The sequence below is a fragment of the Alligator sinensis genome, unplaced genomic scaffold, assembly GCF_000455745.1.
Source record: "Alligator sinensis unplaced genomic scaffold, ASM45574v1 scaffold131_1, whole genome shotgun sequence".
Lineage (NCBI taxonomy): Eukaryota > Metazoa > Chordata > Crocodylia > Alligatoridae > Alligator > Alligator sinensis.
In genome coordinates this window covers 4585341-4610995 of record NW_005841830.1, presented here as the reverse complement: position 1 = coordinate 4610995, position 25655 = coordinate 4585341, and the positions used below count along the sequence as shown (strand labels likewise).

The following is a 25655-nucleotide window of genomic DNA, read 5'->3' as shown; positions in this document are numbered from 1 at the left end:
GTTGAATGTTGTTAGCTAATTAGGCTTGTGTCAGAAGTAAATATTTTAATTGTTGCAACACCGATGGTTTTGGAAGTTCATTTACTGCTTTCTTCCTGTCTTTGGTGTTCTTTCTGCTAACTCCCATGTGTTCCCAGTAAGCAATGCACTTATTTATTAAATCACACTTTCAAATGTATGAAGACCAGTGATTCTCAACCAGGGTGTTGTGGCAGATGCTAAGAAACTAAGCTGATAACCACAGGCTGGTCTCTGCCTGGGTGATTCCCCGTTCCAGCTCTAGGCCCCTCTGTAAGGAAGCAAGAATTGTACTCTATAAATTAGTTTTTGAAATTGAGTGCTACTCAATTCACAAAAGTTATGCAGGGTGCCTTGAGTCTAATAAGGGTTTGAGTCCAACGAGGGGTGCCTCAAGTCCAAAAAAGTTGACAACCACTGATATAGACAATGTTTGTAAATCTTTGTGCCTACATTTTTGTGCCTACCCAAGACTGAAGCAGATGATGATCTTAGGTTGAACTTTACCACTTGCAGCTTTGTGAAAGGTTCCATCCTAACTCCATGTTCTAGGGACAGTGTCACCCTTTTTATTTTGGCAGAGGGAAGGAGCAGAAAAGTCAGTGCCAAGTAGAATATACTTCCCTCCCAAGTCTGGATTGGAACCCAAGCCCTCCAGGGAGTCTCACCATCCCTTGAGTGCCGGTTCATATCTGTGAAACTTGCTGCCTAAGTGCATGTATCATCCTTCTGTAATTCTTGTCCGCAGTGGCAGCATGTAATTATTGTCAATAACTCTATTAGCTTGAGTTGCTCCTGTGGCTTTAATAAAGCCCTCGTGTGCATATGTATAGTGATGCGTTCTTTAGTGACACGATTACATACTTTTTTTCTGATAGGGGCATCTGCCTCATAGAATGCATGGGATATACCTACTCTAGGGGATGTATCAGGATTGTGTGGTAGCAGGAGACTATTGTCTGTAGGGCCTCTGCTTTGTTTATTGTAGAAGTTAGAAGGCGTATGATGAAAGGGGGGTTTTATGGTTAAGGAAGATAAATGCTGCCAATGATTCAACCTTTACTCCTGCCAGTACTAAGGGCACCCAGAATTAGCCAATCTGTGCTCTGGCCCATTGTACCTTCCCCTGACCTCACAGTTTTATAAAGTTAAAATGTTTGTGAAGCACTCTAAAACTACAGTGATGAGCATCATAAAAACCCTTTGAAGGAAGTTCAGGCCTTGGCTATAGCCACACATTAAAGAATGACCAGAAAATACTGAACAGCTACTCATTAACTGAATTCTGCCCATTCAGGGCACTGCAGGAGACACTGATCCTGTGAGAATTAAAGACCATATCCTAAGTAGTATCTTCTCCAGTTCTTAAGATCTTCCAGAAAGGCATCAGGTCTTGATTTGACTATAATAAACTTTAGGCAGCCATACAAACTATTGGACTTAGTTCAAGAGTAATAAGCTGAATCACAGAAGTGGGCAGCCTATGGTTTTACATGGCTTCAAACCCCATACAATTATGGGATGTGGATGCACAAAGTTGCACAGGCAGTTTTTAATTCTCATGTTTCCTAACTTAGCTTTTTGCTACCTTAATAATGTTCTTTTAATGTAGTTTTTGGGCATAATAATTAAATGTTGGGTTCTTTAGCAGAAAAAAGGGGTAAATATAAAAGTACCTTCTCTGCCTCCAGGAATTCTTGTTTGATTTATAGTGTATTTACCATCCAACTGATCTCATCATTTGTCAGGGAAAATTCTACTGTAGACAGTGCTGCTTGTCCCCAGTGTTTCAGCAGCAATTAGTGAAGCAGCCATGCCTTTACCTATAGGCTGTGAGAACTAGGTTGTAAAGCCTATATTTGGAAAATTCCAACTTCAGCAACATTGTAGACACAAATTAAGGACACAAATCTCGCAATGAATGAGCCTGTCAGCTTACTAATAACCACTTTTACATCAGGGTAAAGTCAAAGTAGTTAAACAAATGGCCTTTTTGTTCACTTACCTGAAAACAGTTGTGTGATTCATAGCGTTCCAAACAGCCATCAAGCTTGTGTGCTTTCCAGACGGAACAGAGTTGTTAGCTAGATAGAGGTGTTAAAGATAAAGCCCATGGGCCTGGCTCACAGTGCTGCCTTTGGGTCTTAGATTGGACCCAAGTGGCATGTGGCACATGCCAGACTGGCCCCATGCATTGCATGGGGAAAGTGGGGCTGGTCCATAGCACACGCTGCACCCAGGGCTGGGCTGCAGCGCATGCTGCTGGCAGCGCCCTCATCCTGGATCCAGCACAGGGGACCAGTCTGTGGGCCCAGTCCTGCTGAGGGCCAGCACAGCACCACTCATCTGGCCCATGGGGCCTGAATTAAGTTTGACACCCTGTTAGTAGAGCAGGGCTATCCAACTTCCAGGTAGAGAGATGTCACATGCCACACAAGTTGCGGATCCAGAAAATGCTCCATCCTGGGCTCTCTCCCTCCCCATACTCTTAGCATGGGCAGTTCGGGTCCCCAGTCCTCCTTCCTGCTAGCAGCACCATACCTAGACTCCTGGTGGCCCCGGGCAAACTTTTAGTATCGGCCTCCCCTTTGCCAGAGATAATGATGATAATTATCATTATTTTCACCATTTTTGGGTCCCTTTTCTGTCTGGGCCCCAGGCGGTCACCCAGTTCGCCCATGCCTGTGTCCAGCTCTGCCTGCTAACCTCATAACGCCCATCTCCCTTCCCAACCATGCACCCTCCCCCTCCATATGAAGTGTGGGCAGCCCAGCTCCTTCCTTTGTCTCACACAGCTCGAGCATCCTGGACCCCTCTTTCACCATGTGCATACCACGAGCACCCTGGCCCCCCTACTGCACACACAGGTAGTGGGGCCAGGGTACCTCAGCCCCCTTTTACTAGAGACAAGTAGAGCTGGAGGAGAAATGGGGAATGCAAAGACCCTGGCTACTGCAGCAGGCACAACAGGCAGGGAGGTTTGGAGTGGGGCAGAGTGGAGGCTGGGTGGGAGCCTGCAGGCTGCATCCTAACCCTTTGGGAGCTACATACAGCCCACAGTCCTGTTGTAGAGTAACTGTACAGCAGATGTATCTGCAGAATATGCTGGGGATTAGATTGATACACTTTGCAAGGTCTCCAGAGCAGGGGACTCTGCTCATAGTGTGTCTTGTTACAGCACCATGTGCACCACCAGTACATAACAAGGGTTTAGTAGTACTAATATGAAAGCAATGGGATGTACTTGTGACTTTTAGGCAATATCATTTGCTAACAGGCAGTACTTCTGACCTTTTTGACATGGAAATTAGCTGCAATAAAATTAATCTATAAATTTGTTATGTGGTATTGTTTTCTCATGAAAAAATCTAGGTTGCCGAATCCTTACTTCAGTCAGTTAATGGTTTTAGCCACTCAGTAGTCCCATTAAAGTCTGTGGAAGCTCAGCCTGTGAGTAACCACAGTTTTCAGTCTAGCGTTAGCAATCGTGTAGAGTGAAGCTTGTGACTTGTTCTTCTCTGTCTTTTTTGGGCATGTGAATGGTACTAGGAAGCCTCTCTATGATCTTCCTCTCCTCATTTTTCCACTTTTATTCTTATCTTCTTTTCCCTATGTTAGGACAATCTTATCCTTATGGGCTATGTAATCTCCCGCAGGAGCTTGTCTATGTGTCACCTAAATTAGCCAGAGGCAGTGACACGAAAGGATTATAGAACACTTTGTATCCCATCTCTCATCCTGCTATTGTGGACATAGCTTCCAATGAGTGTGCTATTCCTACGGGCCCCGAAACAAAACTAAAGCATGGATCCCAAGTGTCTAATCAGATCTCATGGATTGGTTCTACTTGAACAGCCAACCCAGCTATTAGCTGGCCTTTTTCTGGTATATTTTTAAACTGCATAACTAATGCTTATTTCCCCTAGTAAATAGCCAACATAACTTTGTGGAAGGAATTCCATGATAATGATAATGGAATGATTGACATGACATTCTCTACCAAATTAATGGAAGTGAGTGTAAGCCAAGACAGAATTTGGTCCATCAAACCAACACGGCATCCTTGTGGCTGAAGTACGTAACCATCGCATCACTGGAATAAGAACTTGAAATGTGCTGGTTCGCAGTGCATTCCATTCAGCAGTATTGTCTATTTGAGTCAGGAGTATCAGTGGCAGCATATTAGATTCAGGTCCTAAAGATCCATAAATAACAGTGTGAGCCAAAGTAAAAGTGTGCAGGGATACAAAGAAGGCTCTTGCCCAGCATGCCTTGCACATACCAGTTTGTTGGACTAGATCAATTCTCATCGTGCTTTAATTCAGGAAGGGAGAGAGAGAGCCATGCATTTTCAAAGAGAAATAAATGGGTACTGAGGTCTCTGACGTCAAGCCCGATAAAAAATGTGAAATATTTACTTGACTCACAGTTGGGTTTTATTGATTCCGCTGAAGAATTGTAATGCTTCCTTACTTCTTTTTTGAAGCCTGGAGCAAGAATGATAAGGATGTTATCAGAATGCTGCATAGCTTTCTGCCATTCCTGCTGTAATATAATCCTTATGTTTGATACTGAATGGTGGAAACAAAGGTTAAATATTTACTTTTTGTAAAAAAGTAGAACTAAAAACAATCTTTTAGCAGATATTCTACTCTTCTGTTGTGACCATGGGCACAGGCAGAAATTGAAATCAAATAGTGGCAATTAATTTGATTTGATCCAAAGTCAAGTTATATAGAATATGCCTTTTACATAAATCACAGCCATACAACAGCTCAAGTATGCTCAATCTTGAGGATTTTGGCAGTTTCTAGAGGGATAGTCACATGTACTTAGTAGAATTAAAGAATCATAGGATGGAAAAGTAGCCCAAGGGTCATTTAGCCCAACCCTCTGCATGAATGCTGGATGAGCTATTGCTGTACCACCCCAGACAATTGCTTTTCCAGTCCCTTCTTGAAAGCTCCAATGAAGAAGATTCCACAGTTTCCCTGGGCAGTTTGTTCCATTGTCTTACATCATTTACTGTTAGGAAGCCTTTTTTGAGATTAAATTGAAATCTGCTTTGCTCCAGTTTAAACCAGACATCCTGACTGTGAAGTTTTTCCTAATGTTGAGCCTGAATCGGTCTTCCAGAAGTTTGTGGTCATTACTCCCAGTTTTCCCCTCAGGTGCCCTGGTGAATGGTTGCTCACTGAGCCCTTGATGTACTTCCATAGTAGTGTAGTGGTAAGCTGCTACCCTCTCAGCCTTCTTTTCTTCAGGCTGAAGAGTCCCAGATCCCTCAGACTTTCCTCATACAGCTTGCCATGTAAGACTCTGATCATATGGGTGGCTCTTTGGACTCTCTCAAGCTTGTCCATGTCCTTGTTAAAGTGTGGTGCCTGGAACTGGATGCAGTACTCCAGCTGCAGTCTCACCAGCACTGAGTAAAGTGGAAGAATCACCTCCTTGGTTTTGCTGGAGATGCATCAATTGATGCATGCCAGAGTATTATTTGCCCTACTGGCTATAGCATTGCACTGCCAGCTCGTATTCATGCTGTGGTCTATCGTTACCCCCAGGTCCCTTTCATTCATGGTGCTAGTCAGTTTGGTGCCGCCAAGCCTGTAGGTGTGTTGGGGGTTGTTCATCCCGAGGTGGAGCACTTTACATTTCTCAACGTTGAACTTCATCAGATTCGGATCTGCCCAACTTGCTAGCGTGTCTAGGTCTGCCTGTATCTGTAGCCTATCTTCAAGTGTGACCACGCTCCCCCATAACTTGGTGTCGTCTGTAAACTTGGCCAGTGAGCTCTTCACCCCCACAGCCAAATCATTAATAAAGATGTTGAAAAGTACTTGATCGGGTACTGACCCCTGCAGGACACCGCTGCCCACTTCTTGCCAGGATGACACAGATCCGTTCACTACGACTCCCTGGGTCCTATCCTGCAGCCAGTTTCTCACCCACCTGACTGTTTTGGAGTTAAGCCCACAATCCTCCAATTTTCTCACAAGGACATTGTGAAATACTAGATCAAAGGCTTTTTGGAAATCAAGGTATACAATGTCAACCTGCACTCTCGTGTCCAGGTGGCGAGTTACCTGGTCATAGAAGGAGATGATGTTGGTAAAGCAAGACCTGCCCACAATGAAGCCATGCTGGCTGTCATTCAGAATCTTACCATCTGCAAGCTTATCACAGATAGACTCCTTGATGGACTTTTCTAGGATTTTCTCTAGAGTGGAAGTTAGGCTGATTGGCCTATAGTTACCCAGGTCATCCCTCCTGCCCTTTTTGTGGATGGGCGCAACATTGGCCCTCTTCTAGTCCTCAGGGACTTCTCCAGAGCACCACAAGTTGTGGAAGAGTTTCACCAGGGGGTTCCGCGATGACTTTGGTCAGCTCCTTCAGCACTGTCTTAGTATAACTTTAGCCCGTCTTTTAAAGTTTTATATAGAACTGATTTGCCTACCAGAGTCAAAATTTCAAGGCTGTGGAAGGGCCAGTAGCAAGTAGCCCTTCTGAATAGAGTGTAGTTGTAGCAGGAACGTGACTTCTTTGCAAATGTTTCAGCAGTGGCAAAGTAATTGTATGGCTTTGAATTCACATGGGCATATCAGTAAGATGTTCCTGCTCCAGCAATGACCCTGGTGTGTAAATGTGATGTGCACAAATCACCCAGCTCTGGTTTATTGGTATACTTTCTTGATTGTGTTCTTTTTGTGAAGGACATTTCCTTTTAGCTGGTCAAGCACAAAAACAAGCTTGAGAACAAATTTTGTGGAGCATTATGATGCCATAGACTAAGATGTGAAAACTGCTATGGATTAGATTGTCATATTTCAAAACCGGTTTGGCATTATATGGTTCTTTTGTTTAAATCCTCTTCTCTTCAGTTCTTCCACTGGCTTCATAGGTAGAAAGAAAAGAGAGCACTTGCACACAAAGACTTGAACTATTTTTAATTGGGCCTTCATTGTGTGCTTAGGATGCAGTCTCATGTTCATTTTAGCAGAAGAGCCAACTTGTTGTCTCTAGGCTTGCTTTCAGTAGCATTAGGGTAATTTGAAAAGAACAGTTTCTAAAGATTAGAACATGGAAATGAATTATTTCTGTTCATTTATTTCATTTTCATTCCCAGTATGAAGCATGCATCCTCATTTTTAAAGATGCCTATTCAGATAATATAAACATGGCTTGATTGCTTAATAATTTTGAGGATGGCAAGCCTTTTTTCCCTTGGGGACTTGTTTCATGCTGGCATGAGGTAATCACAAAAATCATGGGGTAGATTCTCAGGTGGTATAAATTGTTCTAATCCAGCCCTTATAATAAAGCCAAGATGCTAATTAAAAGAAACTTACCTGGAAACCTGAGGTTGAAATGAACTCTTCTGTCATCTCTGGAAACAAAGATCATAGTATTTGCATTAACTCAGTAACTTCTTATCTGCGAAGCTACTGTTTATTCCTGGCTATGTTAGCTTTTTGAAGTCCTTTTCTGTTGGGAATTATGCCACAGTACATTTTTATTTTCCATGACACTTCTCCTTTAGCATCTTAGGTTTCATTGAAAAGTCCAGACTTGAAGCTGTTCCAGAGGCTTCCAGTCTTGGTTCAAAGATACAGTTAAACTATACTATATGCAAACACGATGATTAAGAGGAATTTCACTGTAGTTATCACCTGATAGCTGTGTATCACTTTCACAGAAAGTTTTGGAATAATAGTGTTACCATAGTTTCTTCATATCTAAAGACAAAGTGGGGGTGCATCTTTGGACTTTACCCAAGGACTTTGCTGTCAGCAGATCTCTGAATTTCAGCATGTAGGACCTTGAGGAAATAAATTATTTACAGTAATTTTGTGTTGTGGTATGAAAAAGTGCTTGTAATGACATATTACCACTAAAAAATTATGAATGTTTTTGTGGTTGTACATATTATGCAGATAAATCTAATTTTCTGAAAGAAACTGTCTTAATAATAGCTTTTTAAATATCTTGCAATATTTTCGTTTCTGAGACAGATTTAAATGAGTGGTTTGAGAATTTCTGAGCCGCCAGTAGGACAATTCATGCAAACAAATCTTTGTCTTCAAGTAATATGTAAAAGTGAACATTCATTCTACTTGGTTAAAAACCAGCACTAATCCCATCCAAAGTTTTTGTATGTAAAGACTGTTTCAAAAGACAAGAATTTTTTTAAAAGCCTTTTTTTTCCAATTAGGTCATGATCATATTTAGTAATTCTCCATCTGATCTGTCATCAATGATATTTCTAAGCACGTAGCACTATGGTATCTGAATCATCACAATGTAGTAAAATGTATGCAAGTATGTATAACAAAACCCAGCAACTTCATAGAGTAATTAACTTAGGATATTCGTTTTACACATGCACACCATATCTGAATTTGTACAATTATAAGTCTATTGTTATGGTAGCCAATGCTTACCTAGAATTTAATTTCATGATGGGGCTTTCTGTTGGCATATACAGGGACATTTAGAGAGCGTGTAAGATGGGCAGCATTTATTTTGGGCCAAGGGCCACTTACTGAGTTTTGGCAAGCCATTGAGAGCCACATGACAGGCAGCCAGGGGCAGATAAATATTAATTTTCTAAATTTTTAGGGGCCCTGTGGGCCAGACAGAATGGCCTAGCGGGCCGCATCTGGCCCACGGGCCACATTTTGCCCACCCCTGGTGGAAGATGTTATGCTTAGAGCAAGTTCATAGGAGTCTACCTCTGAGTTCTCCCAGTTTGGATGCTGATTCATGACCTCTGTCCAGTCTCTTAGGACTAGATCATTAGCAACAGTTCTGCAAGGAGGGGGTCCTCCTTCACGGAGCATAGAGACTGCTGCTGAGTCGTTTTCCATTTAAAGCATTTTACTGAAAGGGATTGATGGGGAGGTGGAGTCATGGCTCTGACATCCCAGTGGAAAGTCAGTCTGCTGCAGTCTCTGGTGTGCATATAAGCCACAATATATCTCTGAGTACCTATAAAATAGAGATAGCACTATTAGTCTACTTCAGAGGGGGGTTTCATAGTTTCATAGTTTTAGGGTCGGAAGGGACCTAATAGATCTTCTAGCCCGCCCCCCCGCCAGGGCGGGAGAACAACCCAAAAAAAAACAAAAAACCCACAAACCCTAAAAACAAAAACGGGACTCAAATGAGTCCAGCCAGGTAAGTATCCAGCCTCTTCTTAAAGATCCCCAGGGTAGGGGCCAGCACCACCTCCCTTGGAAGTTGGTTCCAGCTCCTAGCCGCCCTAACTGTGAAGTAGTTTTTTCGGATGTCCAATCTGTACCTCCTCTCCATCAACTTGTGCCCATTACTCCTTGTTATGCCAGCGGGGGCTAGGGGAAACAGCGTCTCCCCCAAACCCTTCTGGTTCCCCCTAGTGAGTTTATAGACGGTCACCAGGTCCCCCCTCAGCCTTCTCTTGTGGAGGCTGAATAGGTTCAGGTCCCGCAGTCTCTCACTGTAGGGTCTGCCCTGTTGTCCCCGGATCATGCGGGTGGCCCTCCTCTGGACCCTCTCCATGTTGTCCACATCCCTCCTGAAATGGGGCGCACAGAACTGGACACAATACTCCAGCTGCGGCCTGACCAGCGTCGCATAGAGGGGGAGGATCACCTCCCTGGCTCTACTCGAGATGCACCTGTGGATGCACGACAAGGTCCGGTTAGCCCTGCCAACCATGACCTCGCATTGTCGGCCCATGTTCATCTTGGAGTCAATAATGACACCAAGATCCCTTTCCGCCTCCGTGCTCTCAAGTAGGGAGTTCCCCATCGTATAAGTGTGCTGCTGGTTCCTACTACCCAAGTGCAGCACCCTGCACTTGTCCGTATTGAAACACATCCTGTTCCTGTTTGCCCACCCCTGTAACCTATCCAGATCCTTCTGCAATCTCTCTCTCCCTGCTAGCGTGCTCACCTCCCCCCAAATTTTGGTGTCATCAGCGAATTTAAACAGGTTGCTTTCCACCCCAACATCAAGATCGCTGATGAAGAAATTGAACAGCGCAGGCCCCAGGACCGAGCCCTGGGGGACTCCACTACCCACCTCCCCCCAAGTCGAGTATGATCCATCCACCACCACCCTCTGAGTGCGACCCTTCAGCCAATCTGCAATCCATCTGACCGTGTAGGCATCTATGCCACAGTCGCCTAGTTTATTAATTAGGATGGGGTGAGAGACGGTGTCAAAGGCCTTGCTGAAGTCCAGAAAGACTACATCCACCGCGACACCTGCGTCCATGGCCTTTGTGACCTGATCATAAAAGGCAATCAGGTTGGTCTGACATGATCTCCCCCTAATAAATCCATGCTGATTGCCCCTGAGCATCATTTCTGATGCCGGCCCGTCACAAATGTGCTCCTTGATGATCTTCTCAAAGAGTTTCCCCAGGATTGAGGTAAGACTGACGGGCCTATAGTTGCCCGGGTCCTCCCTTTTCCCTTTCTTGAAGATGGGGACCACATTAGCTACCTTCCAATCGTCTGGCACCTGGCCCAAGCACCACGATCGCTCGTAGAGCCGTGCCAGGGGCCCTGCAATAACCCCAGCTAGCTCCTTCAGCACCCTGGGGTGGAGAGCATCCGCACCCGCTGACTTGAACGCGTCCAGCCCCTCCAGAAGCTCTCTAACCCGGTCCTCCCCAACCTGAGGTCGGAAGGCGATCCCCTCGCGTCCGGCTTCTATCTGGAGCTGGGTTGTAAAGCTTAATGAAAGTAAGTACAGCAGTTTCAGATGACAGGCACTGGGCAAATGCAGACTTTAAATATCAATACTGTATGTCTTGTATCCTGTGTTATTGTTTTCCCTTGTGCTTTCATACTGTAAGCTCTGGGCAAAGACCTGCACAGAGCTTACAGATTTTGCACAGATATGCTTTAGACCTCTTTGTACACTTATGACACTGTGTAGATGATGATGATTATTAATGGATCAGTCTACTGGAAGAAGGATTCAGGAGTCAGGTTTGTGAACTTCTCCCTCTCAAGGTTTTGTTTTTGTCAGAGGAATCTATTGTTCATCTGCTACTGTGATTTCCTCTCCATTTTGTTGATAAACTGTTAGTGCAGTGCAGCTCAGTGAGGGACACAGGAAGGAGAGGCAGATGCAAATCCAAAGACTTTTCAGCACAACCCTCTTTTATTCTCGGCATAAAGCAAGCCAAAGCCTGTAAAAAAAAAAAAAAAAAAAAAAAAAAAAAAAAAAAAATAGCTGTTGCCTTTTTGTAGCGGCAATGACTCTGAATTTCTCCTTCTGTTCCCTAATTCAGTGCAAGCATAAAATCGTTGTACCAGGAAAGTTCTGTGGTGCTCTTCTGTCTCTTGGTTTTGAGACAGATGCCAGAGATAGAAGTGGAAAGAGCAATCAAAGAGGCACTTAGTCACTCATTACAAGACTTTCTAAAAACAGAGCAACCTTGAACAAAGCACATTACATTTAAAAAAATGCTGCATATCATCTTTATGGAGTTGACTGAAGCTGCTGGAAACCCAAAGGAAGACAAGTGACATCTTTTGTGACGCAGGTGAAAGAGCTGCAGGGTCTGACATTCTTTTCCGATCTACCCAATAAGGAGCATACAAGAAAACCCCTAGAAGTGGCAAATCAATAGATTGTTAGCAAGATCCTAATCCCCAGAAAGCTGGCTTTGTAATACAGACCTATTAATCTTTAGTCTATTATATATAGGTATTCACTTGATTAAGGGAAATCCACTGGTGCTGGAAACATGGTTCTCTGGCCCCCACTCACAGCCCAGGTCCATTCAATGTTGGAGGCTCTGTTGATGCTGTCCCTAGCCCTAAGGGTATAAGGAGAGTCCAGGGCACTGGAAGAGGAGAGGAGGATGAGGAGGCAGTGAATTCAGTGGGATGTAAAACACAGGCAAGGAAAGGCACAGGCTTTTACCCACTTTCAAGTTTAAAATATCTAGATATAAAACTGGAAGCACTTTTCTGAGCTTTCTCTGTTGATTAAATCCACACATTATCCCCATAAGCCATCTGTGTACTGCTACCCACTCCCATCCCCTGTCCCCGTAGGTTTGCAGCCATCTGAAGGAATTGTCCTGCTTTGTCGTACCCCATTAGAAGAATGCTATGCCAGTACAGTCCTATAAACTGCCTGTGTAACATAACCAGAGACCTGACAAAGGGAAGAGGAGTGAGGTCAGAAGCACGTGCAGGTAGGATCCAGGCAGTGCCTAAAAGCAATAGGACAAAGCTCCTAGGTCCATGAATCAGTGGGGACTGCTGAGTCCTTTAAAAAATCAGACCACTCATTCAGGTGCCTGAATACAGATTTAGGTTCCAGTGTTGGGCAACTGTGGTGGTCTGGTTGGTTGTTTGGCTTGTTATTTTAAATCATAAGCCACACATTTTTAGAAATATTCAAATGTACATGAACAGTGAAAAAAAAACTCCTTCCTTGCTGTCACTTTGATCACTTGCTATCCCCACAGCGCACACTGATTTAAAGCCCCAAATGACATAATGGTGCTCTCTAACATTAACAGAAATGTCAGGAAAAGCACCAACAACAAAGTAATCCCATTTCCTATTCAGGAGCTCCATTTCTGTTAATCTCATAATTTGTTGCTTTAATCTTTGCCAGTTTGCTTATAATAAAAGTGTAACATTTGGTGTTGGGTGTTCCATTAAAATGCACTTCTGATTGCACATTTATTGTTTAAAAACACAAAAGGCTTGGCTTGTGATTCATGAAGGTGAATGGCAAACATGGCTGGAATCAAAAGAGTTAAATTCAGCATTAAAAAAAAAAAAAGTATTGCAGTGGCTCACCTGTATTGACAATAATGTCAAGCCAGGTTTAATAGCACAGTTCCTTATTGAATGAATTCACCCTGTAGGAAACAATATGACCTTCCTGTGCATGTGCAAGATAAAAAATCAATATTAATCCCTTGGGAGGAAAATATAGGATTAACAGCATGTTTGAGCGAGTCTAATGAGAGTCAGATGGCAAGAATGCTAATGTGAGAAAAGCAGCTCCTGGATGCTCTATCTAAATGCATAATAAAGTGGGTTCCATATATGTTATTGATCGCCGTGCTTTTGCCACAGATACATATTCGCAAGTCGCAATTTAATGGATTTGCATCTCTTTTGTATGGTTTCCTGACAGAACAACAGGGGATTTTGAAGTTAATCACCTTTCAGCTTGGAGATTTATGACCAATGTGGTTAGCTGAGCCTTTCCTCCGTGAGGATGTTCAGAGCTGCCTGTTCTGAGCAGCAGTTCTGAGCTGCCTACCCACTGTAGGTGGGGGCGGGATAATTAGAAACGGGCTTGAGCATCTCTGTCTAGCAGTTGCTCTCTGGAGTCATCTGGTACACTGGCATTGTCAAACCCACCGTTAGTCTAAATCAGTTCTAATTATTGCTATTTTTGGAAGGTGGGTGAGCAATACTTTTGGTCATAACTTTACATAATGACCATTGATTTCTTAGGAAATAAACATAGCAATGTGCTTTTGTTTTCTCTCCCCCTCTCTCTCTCTCTTTCTGAGGCTGTCTCTGTTGGCTGCTTGGTTTCAGTCCTTTTCAAGGCCTAAAAGTCCTAAGCTCCCAGTAGAAGTTGAGGGTTCACAGCACCCCAGAGGATGAGGCCCAAGGAGAAACATTATATATAGTTTTAAAGAAAACAAATCAGCTTTGAGCAATGGGTAAGGGAAAAAATCAGCTAGGGAAGTTGAGTGATGCCTTAGAAAGAATGGGGAGTCAAAGGCGGCACCAAGGCAAGCAACTATTCACTAAGTTAGGAAAGTCATGAAAAGAGCAGCCTCCAAGGGCATTTATACACTTGGAGCACATGAAAACATTTTTGTGCTGTGACATGCCAGAGATCTGGCATGTCAGAGTAGACTCTATTAATCAAGTCTGCTCCACATGCGAGCTGACACGTACTGCGCTGTTGTTGTATAAGCAGCATCGGCACACAGAAAATGGTGGTGGCGTGCTTTTGAAATAAAACACTTTCTATGTGCGTTAGTTCAGAAGCGTACCACCACCATTTCCTCAGTGCTAACGCTCATTTTGCCATTTATACAAGTGCATGTGTACAAATGCCCCAAGTGAGTTGAAACCTACTACAGTCGACTGGGTGTGGACCAGAGCGTGGCCTGGAGATTTCATAGCAGGTGTGGGTTGAGGAGGGGCTGTGTAGTGTGAGATTTGAGGGCTACTCTGGCGGTCAACCAGCTTTCACTCAGGGGCCCAAGAAAAACACCTGTCAAAACAGGAGTTCTGTTTTGAATTAAGGGTATGGCCTGCATCTGCTCCAGACTGACTGGTACAAAGCCTTTCCTTCCTCTTTGGGAGTCATGCCTTATGCAGTGCTCGCCCTCCTGATGCTGACTCTGCTGATCTCCAGGGATGAGGAAGAGGCTTCTTGTCCTGTCACTCACCATCCCCGCCCAGGCCCAGCATGGTCCTCCATGACTGTTCTTTTGGTTGGGTGCAGTGTAATTGAAATACATCCCATATTTAAATATCAATGCCTTGTTACCCTTTGGGAAGAGGGTGACTAGAAGAGTGACAGAGTGATTTGCTATGTATTTCTTGCAAGCCCCTTCTTTCCTTATCAAAATATTAATCATTTTAGCTATAGATCTTTAAAGGGAGATGATATGCAGTATGCTTGTGTTTGCACATCCCAATCCCTGCCCAGCTTCTCCCATTCTTTGCGTTTAAAATGAACGCAGAGAGAGAGAGCAGATTAGACTGCAGCATGTCCCATTTGCACTGCCATTGTGTTTGCACACTCAAATTATCCTTTTGTGAGTGGATCCATAGCTACCGGTGAGTGCTTGAGGACGAGAGACTGAAAACCACTGCCTGGAAATGACAGACAGCTCCTCTGCAGCCACTCAGTGCTGCCAAGCTGCATAGTGAAGATTGCTTATGCCTTTTTGCCAGATTTGACTAAACAGAGATAAGCCTGTAAATGCGACAGTGAAGCTCCCCAGATGGGATTACACTGGTGATGCATGCTAGCACTTGGCCTCACCAGAATGGATGGCATTGTGCAGCAGGGTCATCTGTCTACCACTGCTTTTGCATGAGCTAAACACTAAAGCACAGGAGGAGAGTGGGGGGATTCAAGTGAGTCTGTGTGAAATGTGCTGCTTTAGTCAGAAGTGTTCATCAGCTGATTTCCACTTGCACTGCCTGAGTTTCCCTTTGGTTGTTTACAGGATGCTTATGTAGAGTTTAAATTTTGGTTAGTATAGGATGGTTTGGATAGGCATGATCCTGCCTCAGGCAGGGGGTTGGACTAGATGACCTCTGGAGGTCCCTCCTAGCCCTACTTCTCTAGGATTCTGTGAATTCCCCAAAATACAAAGCAATGAAGACTTACAAGGGCACTATATTAATGGCAACAAATCAAACAAGTCCCTTCCAGTTTCCAACTCCAGCTATGAAGAAATAGGGCACACCTTGAGTAAGGAACAAGTCACAGAATCAGCTCTTTTAGGAAGGGCAGCCTGCCTTGTCTGAGGCATGCTGAGATGCACAAAACAGGCAGTATACCTTTTCATTTGCATTTAGACAGGATGTACAGTACTGAGTCACCTCCTCAGCATTCCAGCTGATGGAAGTGTTGATGACAACTGAAACAAGTGATTATATATTAGATGCGCTTAGCATTTTATTGCACAGATTGAGGCAAGCAGGGGCAGATCCAGGGGGGGTGCAAGCAGTGCAGACCCATCTTTCAGTTGACTGCACCTTAGGAGCAGTAGCCAGGGGATTTTTTAAGTCCTGGAAGCAAAAAATCCCCCATCCATCCACCGCTGCCTTTGTCTCTGGCTTCCCTGAGGCTAGGGGGATGGGGCCTCCGGGGTTGTTCCTGCCTACTCCAGCCAAGCTTCTTGCAAAGATGGGCTCAGCAAGGGACAGCCGCTGTAGTGTGGATGGCTTCCCCCTCCCTGCCCAGTCCCTCTGGTGTTTCCTGCCAGCCCGGGAGCAGGTGCAGGGGAAAGGAGCCACCCCATTTCTTCACCTGCAGTGTGGACTCTGCCTCCCATCCCTGAGTCAATTGGGGACAGCAGCAGCCAGGGTAGGTGGGGAGGGGGAGGAACATGCTGCTGAGCATGGATGGGGAAGGGAGAGGGAGGGAAGATTTTTGTCTACTTGAGGAGCTTAAAATCCTCCGATGCTGTTCCTGTGGCATGGTCTGCCCGCCTTGTTCCTGTGGGGCTTGGAGCCAGGGGGTAGCACACATCTATGAAATTCTAGGTCTGCCCATGGAGGCAAATCAGTACCAGTGTGGCCTGTATTTTCCCTGCAAACATTAAACAATTGCACTGGCAAAAAGGATGATCCCCTAAGATGGTATGTGACATGAGTTCCTAGAGGCCTGAGGCAAAATGCACAGTAATCAGTTAGTGTATGAGACACGTACAAGATTAAGATTACTCAGCGCCTAAATAAAAATCTATATAATCTAAAAGAAGAAAAGGTGCAGAGCTGCTGCTCCTTGGCATTGTATAATTTTTGCTGAGTATTAGTGTCAAATGTTAACATCCCAGTGTGTGTCTCCTATCATACTTGGTGGGGAATAGGAACTGAAAACAACGTGAACAAGAACGGTGTGAAATTCAAAAGAATAAAGAACTGGGCCTCTTGAGAACTCGGTAATATCTTTTTAGTCACTTACAAGGGACATTTTATCTAGAGGGATACTGATGCAACAATGGTGGACTTGTGTTTTCCATGTTTAAAAACAAACAAGCTGCTTGAGTGGCTGTGATAAGATGTCATATCTCCAAAAACATCATCTTCCCAGGAGCCACAGTGAGAGAAGTGTGAATCAAAAGTATGCATCACATACCAACTTTATCACATACCAAGTTTAACAAAGGCAGCACAGCCTACCTGAGGACCAGTTTTGATTATGGGCTTCTTGGATAGAAGGAGAGTCTTGTAATTCTGTTGAGTATCTTTTTCTGGATGCTACTCAAGAGTACCTGGGAAGGAGGTGAATCTATATGTATCCCAGCCAAATGAAACCTGCAGCATCTGATGGGTAAGAAAAGAGTAATGCAGACAGTCCCAGATGATACTTTCCATCTAAAGGACCCCTTCTGGGGTGCAAAATAAAATCCTGCAAATGCCTATTTATCTGTGTTCCTGGGTGGGTGGTAAAAAGAAAGGGGGGACAGTAGGTGGGGCTGATAGCTGACTAGAAGAAAGTGAATGGAATAGAAGAAAATTCAGAGGAGAGTCAGGTGAGCTTTGCCAATGAAGCATTAACACAGGAATTGGTGTTTTCAGTGTCCAAGATTGCTGTGATTGTAGGTCATAATTAGTGGGGCATGGGCTGTTCATTGGTATCTTCACTTGATCCATATTTCTGTGGCATAACCTGTCCCTTTGGTCTCCATCTATCCCTGCTTCAGGAATAACACTACATGCCTTACCAAGATCTTAACTCTGCAAACCTGTCAAGCTCATCTTCTACCCTGTGTACACCTCCATCTAACGTGACATGAACCAGCATTAAAAAGGCACTTTGTTGCTGAAACATAGCACTTGTTCAGCATTTCCAGGAATAACATGACAGGCAGACCAAATGTAATCAGTAGCAAAGGTTGGGAATATGAATAGTATTTTAAACAGGTTTTGACTATTTCCAAGATTTGTGATTTAACAAAAGAAAGAAAGAAAGATCAGGCTCTCCCTTATGTATAAAGATTTCCCCAGTGCAGTATTTCCTAAAGCTGCTAATGTTGAAAAGGGTTGGAGACAGAGTTTAAATATGCATTTTAACAGAAACTCGGGATTTTCTTGCCTCTAGATGCAAATGAAAATCTTACCATCCCTGAACTTTGCCTAAATACAGAAATGACAGTAGCAATATACAAGGTTGGTAGACAGTGCAGGGCAGGAGACAGCACAGTGTGGGTACTTGGGATAAATGGACCTTACTAAATCAAAATAAACCAGGATTGTAATAAAGAATCCCCAGAGTTATAATCAATGCATGGTTAGCAAGCATCGAAGTCTGGTATCCTAACAAGGATTTTCTGTCTATACATACAACCAAGAACCCATTTATGTATGTTATTCCATAGCATTTATATATTTCATAAATGTTAATTACACTTATTGTGGACCTGCTTCTGCTTCTATAGTAGGAGCAAGCATTAATACCCATAATGATTTCAGTGGGAGGGATAGGTCCTTCCCATCCTTGCAAGCATTAACGGCAAAGCTGCTTGAGGTATCCAGAGATCTGAGTTAATAAAGCATTAGATTTCCTGTTGGTTTGATAAGCCCCTCCGTGAAGGCAATAAAAGTAAATAGATAAATTAATCAAAGACAGGATTCAATGAACAGCCCTGCATGGTGCCTTGGAGATCACCAGGCCTGGACTCTGGGAGGAAGCACAGACCCACCCTTCAGATTTCCATGCTGGTGGACCTGGAACACCAAGAGTTAGCTCAAATCAGAACTCACTTGAGACTCGAGATGTTTTCTATGAATAGTAATAGTTGTGCAGATATTTATGGGAAAAAATTATATTCATAAATACAAATTGCCAGTATCTGTAGGGCAGCCCTATTTGTTTTCTACAAATGCCAACACAACCAAGTGTATTAACATGAGCATCTCTGAGGATATAAATAGATGTCACCAAAAGAAGCAGATCAGCTATGCCAGGTGTGCGGGCCGGGAGCGATCCGGGCCCTTTTCCGTGCTGCACGCCGGCTGTGGCCAGCAGCCCGGGCACGCTGGATCGGAGAGGGTGGGCGACGAGCTGGAATTAGGCACAGACGCTTAACGGTAGATTTAAAGATTGCTTACTTATACCAGAGATGGCAGTGGTGTAGGCTGGAAAACTTGCTTGAGTTGCGGTTACAGACACAGACAACACGAACGGTCACGTGGAGTTTGCTAGGCTCCACGGAACAGAGCTCCGGATGCTCTGGGTGAGCGCGCCACCAAAATCGGACTCGTAGATACATCTTATAAATTTTATTGCTCGAAGACGGGAAGAGGTGGGCGATGGATCAGGTCGCCAAGCTCCTCTGAATCTCACACAGGGTCTCTGTTACCCTGCCGTGTATCCAGAGTCCCCACGAGATGGATGTAGAGTCCTCTTCGGCTTGGGCGGAAACTGCTCAAGCCTCTTATACGGCTAACAGGCCAATCGTTAGCCGCCACGTGGGAATAATTTAGAACTAGCCAATAGCGGGGTGGCGGGAACTCTTTTGCACCGTGCATTTCTCTTGCAACTTGAGCAATGCACCCTGCAAAAGAAGCTGCAAATAGGCGGGAAACTCGTCCCTTCACCGGAGCTCTCCTCTGCAATAGGAAACTCCACCGTGCAACGAAGTTATAACCTGGCGGGGATAATTCTGGTGCCGAAGCGCACACACAATCATACCTTTGGGTTATGACACCAGGATGCATCCCAGCACAGCTGATCAGCTTCACTGACTGAAAGACACTCTCGCCTGTTGTCCTGCATGTTCAGTGGTGGAACAACAGGTGATGTGCTCCCCACTTATAGAGACGTGTCCCCAGGAATCACCAGGGTGCATCTCTAAGCAGGGAAAGTCAGTTCCCAGCCTACAGAGATGCGGCCCAGAGATTCCCAGGGCCAAATCTCTGTAAGAGGAGAAATCCAGGAAGGTGTTCCTGGGGCTCGAGGGGCTCAGTCCTGCCCAGGAATTCTTCCAGTATGCAGGACTAGGCCTTCCAACCCCAAGAGTGCCTATCCAGGGTGGGTGGAGAGGGCAGGCACTCTCCCACCATAAAGCAAATAGACATCGGCCACAAAAAAGCGGTGCAAATTATTATTACCTTTTGTTGTGGCCACAAATACAGTATTGACATCCATTTGCTTTTGCTTTGTGCTGCCACATTTTTGTCCTGATTTACCTTCCTTGTGAATCCATTAAAGCCAGGACAGAATTCGCTTATTCTGAATTGAAATCTGTTTCAGGGGACAGTTTCTGAAAAATGGAAGACTTGAGCAGGAAATTCAGGTGTAAAGTGATTAAATTGTTAGCTCTTCCTTAATGAGAAACCTTAGGCTGGGACAGAAAGTGCCAGGAATGTTAGTGTATCTTGGAGAAAGAGAGAGAGGTTTTTACATGGAAAATGGAAGTATTTGAGGAACGTTCAAAAAATGTAAAAAATCCTTTTTTCTAGAGCCCCTGCCAACACCAGAGTAGATGTACCAGACTAGTTGGGAGGAGGGGAAAGTGTGTGGAAGATATGTGGGTTAAGATGACTAGGCCTTCAGCAATAGGAGTCACAGGATTAGTTTGCTTATCCTGAGGGGGAGCTCAGCTTTCAAGTCAGGAAATGGTCATCTATTACTTCTACAGCCCCAGTCTCCATGGATCTGAATGCCTAGAATGGGCAGGGTAGGGCATCTATTTTTACATAGTTTAGCTATATTACAACAGGTGAAGATTTACACTGGACTTTCCCACTAAGTTAAGAGGCACATCCTGTCCATTGTCAGCAACACAGGTGGAGCTTCACCTGCTCAAGCAGAGTAGTGGAAACTAACAGGGATAACCATGGATCAAATCCTTCAGTTTTCTCTAGATTCTGCTTTCCCCTGAGTAACAGCAATAGCTGTTCCTAGTGGGAGTTATTTGTATTTTAATGGCTGGGAAATTGCAAGAGGCATGCTGTTTTTGTGCTGTGCTGGAGATGGATCTGAGCACAGATGAGAGTAGGCAGAACATAGCAGAGTGGAAGTTGGGGACAGGGGCCTGCAGTTGCCTGCGGAGAAGGGCACTGGGGCTGCAGAAGCCATTCAGAGTTCAGTCCTGGTGACAGGGCAGTCCCAAACCTTGGAGGAAAGTACATGAACACCTAATATGGAGCACAGCAATGTACAGCTGTACCACAGCTCAGGCTCAGAGCTTTTTTGGATTCTATCTAAAACTACTTTCCCTTTAGCAATAGCTCCAACTGCATCTGGTGGGAGTATTTGTACTGTACTTATTGCTCCATGAACTGTTTGGGAAAGATTTAATAGCAGCCCTTCACCACTGGGGAGGGAACTTCCCCTGAGTATTGTTCAGCGGCATGGACTACTGGCACAGCTGCGGATATCTCTGCAGCTCCTCTTGGTAGGAAGGGATTTGGCATTCAGTGAGTTAAATCAGGGAAGGGATACAATGAAGAGAGTAACTTTCCCCAAGCACAGATAGTGTTACTTAACTAGATCCCCCTCACAGAAAGTGAGACAAAAGGGGCTTTATAGCAAACCAGCCTTCTGCATGGGTCACAGTGTAACATGCTATTGTTATTCTCGTTAGACATGGCAATGACACCACAAGGATTCTTTTAACAGCAAGCCTTACACCCCAAAACAGAGAAAAGGGACACTGCCAAGGTTGACAAGGCCAGAATGTGAGATGCCGTGATGCAAGGACGGCTACAAAACAGTTAGTGGTTTATCTTCTTCCTCCAAAAAATGCTTGTTATCCCTTCTGTTCTGAAGTAATAATAATAATGCCACTAAACTGTTCTAAGGAATCTTTCAACATCCAGCTGGCATCCAGAAGTGAGGAAGGAAAGCAAATATGGGAAAGAAGCAATTTTAAATTGCAAGCATGAGAAACAGTAAAAAAAAAATAAAATAAAATAAAATAAATTAAATGATAGGTGATGAATTCTTAAAAATTGATTGATTCACTTAGTGGAGATCCTGAACTGACCCATCTGAAGGTGTTTTATTAACTTAAATTGACACACAAGAGTAGAGACGAGATAATTTTCTCTTGGAAGTCAGTTGCTGCACAAGAAGTTGGCATTTGAAATGAGGAGCCACCTTTCCCATGGCATCCAGAGATAAAGGACAGGTGAGCCTCATGCAGGCTAAGACCAAGCAGATCTTCAGGACCGGGGCCTATTGTGTCAAGGCAAATCCTGAGCAGCTATAGGCATACTGGAATACCGTGATGTCTTTCGCTTCAGCGGGTCCTGAACAGTCCTACTTCAGTTCTACAACCTGAAAAAGCATAGAAATCAGAGTTGGCAAAGCCTTATCAGAATGGTCTACTCCTAAACCTTCCCCCAAGGACAAGATCATTCTCAACAATGCATTGTTTCACTGCTTTTCCTTTGGTGCTGCTTCTGTTCCATTTGGGATCGGTTATGGCTGAAAACAAAGCCAGATCCTGAGGAAAATCTGTTCTCAGCTTTGTCCTGCTTCTGTGCGTCATTGAATCACACAATGTTAAATAGATGTCTGTGCAAGAAATTTCCAAGAATTCCTGTCCGAACTACACAGGAAGGAAGGGAGGAGAATGCAGGATTTCACTTTTCTGCCTGGCCAGATCCTTAGAACAGCAAAATAAAATGGGTAGAAGCAGAAATAGGTGCTAACTGAGGTGAGCGAAACTATTCCTCCCTCAGGGGCCGAGGCTGGCTCCATTTATACTCTATTTAACACTACTGTGTTAGGCCCTAATGCTGCAGTGACTTCTAGCCGCGTGGGTTTCTATGCTCACACTGAAGCCCACTGACTTGAATGGAGCGCTGTGCAGGTGAGAGGATCTGCTCAAATGGAGCTTGCTTCAGGTGTAGGATTTTTAGGTGCTTCAGATCTGATCCCAAAGGGAATTTAATCACTGACTGTAGTAGGGTAAAGGGACAGGCCTTTAAAGAGGATCTTTGCTTTGTAATGCTGCCCAGTGGGACAGATTGTCATAGGTCTTTTAGCTTCAGTGGAGCAATATGGAAGTTTGCTCGCCCTGAGCACTTTTTCCAGAGGGTGCACAAAAAGGGGTTTTATGGCAAGAAGCATCATTTGACTGTAGTTGAGGATGATGAAGTCTTCTAGTTATTTGACCTGTTTTTACCTGGTCTGATATTTCCCAAATTAAATTGAGTCCTTTGATTTTTTTTTGATTTTTTTTTTTTTTTTAATACATGACCTGGTTATGAGATCAGTCTAATTTCTTGTCTTTTTTGAGAGAGATTCTGAGATTTTAAATACTTAAATGATGCAACTGCAAGTATATCCTGAAAACATCAAATTCTGGTGATGGGCCAGACTGTCACCTAGCTTAACAGTCACGCTCCTTTGCAACGCTGATGATGCCAGCTTGCACAAGCTGGAGATCTAGCCCTGTGTCTTAATCTTATGCAAACACGGGTTAGATAAAAGCCACCAAGATGCCTGAGAACAAAGCTGCCAAGGTGTACACATTAACAGGGGCCCAGATCCACTGTGTTCCACATGTTTGATTGTGCATCCACTTCTTAGAAAACACCCAGCAAAACAATATGGGATTGTTCCTTATCTGTAGAGGTAATATCAAACTATTTTACATTGAGGATGCTAAAATAACTAGGAAGGAATACAAAGCATTAGATAAACTGCCCCAAGCAATTATTTTTAACTCCTCAGTTTTCCAAGAGAGGGAGAATCATTTAAACAAAAAAAAAAAACCCCAGTCATCTTGCACCCTGGGATATGCTACAGCTCTGACATGAGGGTGCCTCAACTCCCTGTTGACAGGAAACTTCTGGGTCAAAAAAGTGCTGATACATATTTTTTTACTATACATCACCTTCCTACCTTGCGTAGTATAGTGTAGTAAAAAGTATATATCATAAATATCAGGGGACAGGGCCCAGATCAATGCACACTTTGGCATTAGATACCCTGCGGAGTTTGTTTGGGTCAGCCACGTTGACAGCTAAAGGTCTCCCTCATGAGTTTAGCAAGAGTTGTGTGTGGTCACTAGAGGACAGAAGAGGGCCTACAGGATCTAGGTCTGTGATTGATCAGTGATCCCCTGGGCCTGTTCAAAGGCCTGTAGAAGTCAGTGGAAGGACTCCAGTAGATTTCAGTGACCTTTAAGTCAAACCCTTTGAGAAGTGGTAGTTAAATCCCATATATCCCTATTTTTATCACTCAGTTATTTGCCTCTATCTAGAAAAAGGGGCAGGGAAGAAAGTTACGCTAGTTGCCAAATCTTCAGTTTTCATGTGGTGGCCTCTTGCGTAGTTACCTTTGTGAAAAGGTAATCAGAGTACATTGCTTCACTGAGCCCACCCATACTGTACAGTCATTTTTCTATGTGAATATTCAACGTTACCAGTGGTCATCTGTTGTGAGAAACCTATTTTAGGAAAAGTTAACACAACCAAAACAAAAGTGATGGAGGAGAGGTCATCAAAGACTTAGGGTTGACATCCTGCTGCTAATTGGTAGGACAAGGATTTCACCCTAAATTTCTTCACTAAACGTGATTTGCAGAGACGCTAGCACCTTAGATTTTTATTTTAATCTAAACAATTTAAACTGGGACTCTCTAAACTGGTTGAGGCCTAGACACAAGCTTTAGCAAACCAAAGTATGGCTGTTCTCTTGCAGTGAGCCTGAATTACAGCATCATTGTAGCAGGGCAGGGAAGCTTAACTCTGTGTCAAGTGTTGTTTTTTTATTACCCTAGGAAAAAAAGCATCAGCTTGAAATGCATTTGGGTTTAGGAGCAAAAGGATGGAATTTTTTTTATCTCACTCCTCCCATAGTCATTTTGAAACTTGCTGTAACAAAAGGAGGTGACAGTTTTCTCAACATCTGAGCTGTCCTTTGGGCCATACTTCGTCCACTTGACATCTCAGCACAAAGGACTTGAATACAAATTCCTCAGCCGCACGATAAAAGCAATTGTTGTTTTTCCTGCATGTCTGTATAAGCTATAAAATAAAATACTTTATACAAAACTATCGGGGTAGCCAGGCAGGAGGGCAGCAGGGCTTTGCCTCAGTCTTCAGGGGAAGGCAGGCAATCAGGAGGGAGGAGATAAAATAACAGGGGTGGATTCTGATGTTGCTTACATCAATGTAAAATTGGAATATCTCCTCCATTCAAATCAGCAGAAGGTCTCACTGGCTTCAGAGTGCTTTGGATCAGGCACTTGGAGAACTGCTAGTTAAATCCCATAAGTAAATTCCTATTCCATCTCTTAGGGATTTAAGTGAGGTCCTATTTTACCTTGATTGATTCCCTGAAAACACGTTTTGTTTATAATGTGCCTTCATTTTAGCCTGAAGTCTAAGTCACAAAAAGCAACAAGGAAGAAGTGGATAACCTGCCTGTTTAACAGTTTTTCAAGCACCTAAGTCTCACTCAGGCCTAGCAGGATCTGGCCCTGTGTAGCTATTGAAGTCCATCAGTCATTTACCTTTACAGCAAGGTTAGGATTTATTATCCTTAAAGCAAAATAGCAGCTGGTTAAAGTCTTCCTCTTGAATATTTTCCATGCTACCATATTTAATCAGATCCAAGATACGGTTTATTTCCTCATTCAGCATGGAGGGGGAAAGCCCCTAGTCTTGGATTCAACTACGGTGTGGAAGGGGAAGAGCAGGTAGCTGCTGCAGTTCTGACTCCAGCCCAGACCCCTATAGCCTCTGCCCCCTTCCCCTTCCTTACTGTCAGCTATGGCTTCAGCTCCATTCTGTCCCAGGCACAGAGCACATGAAAGCATGGCCCTTGCCCAGCTAGAGCTGCTGCTGCTTCTTATGGGCCAGGCACGGGATGGAGTTTCAGTGTGCTCTGTGCCCCAGGAGGGAATGCAGCTGGGGGCGATACTGGAGATGTGCCTGACC

At 44.1% G+C, this 25655-nt stretch overlaps 1 protein-coding gene across 4 annotated transcripts in view; it reads left to right on the top strand.

Moving 5' to 3' along the window:
• The window catches only part of TTC7A (tetratricopeptide repeat domain 7A), a 321743-nt gene that overhangs the window by 229643 nt on the left and 66445 nt on the right, over positions 1-25655 (top strand). The window lies entirely within an intron of this gene.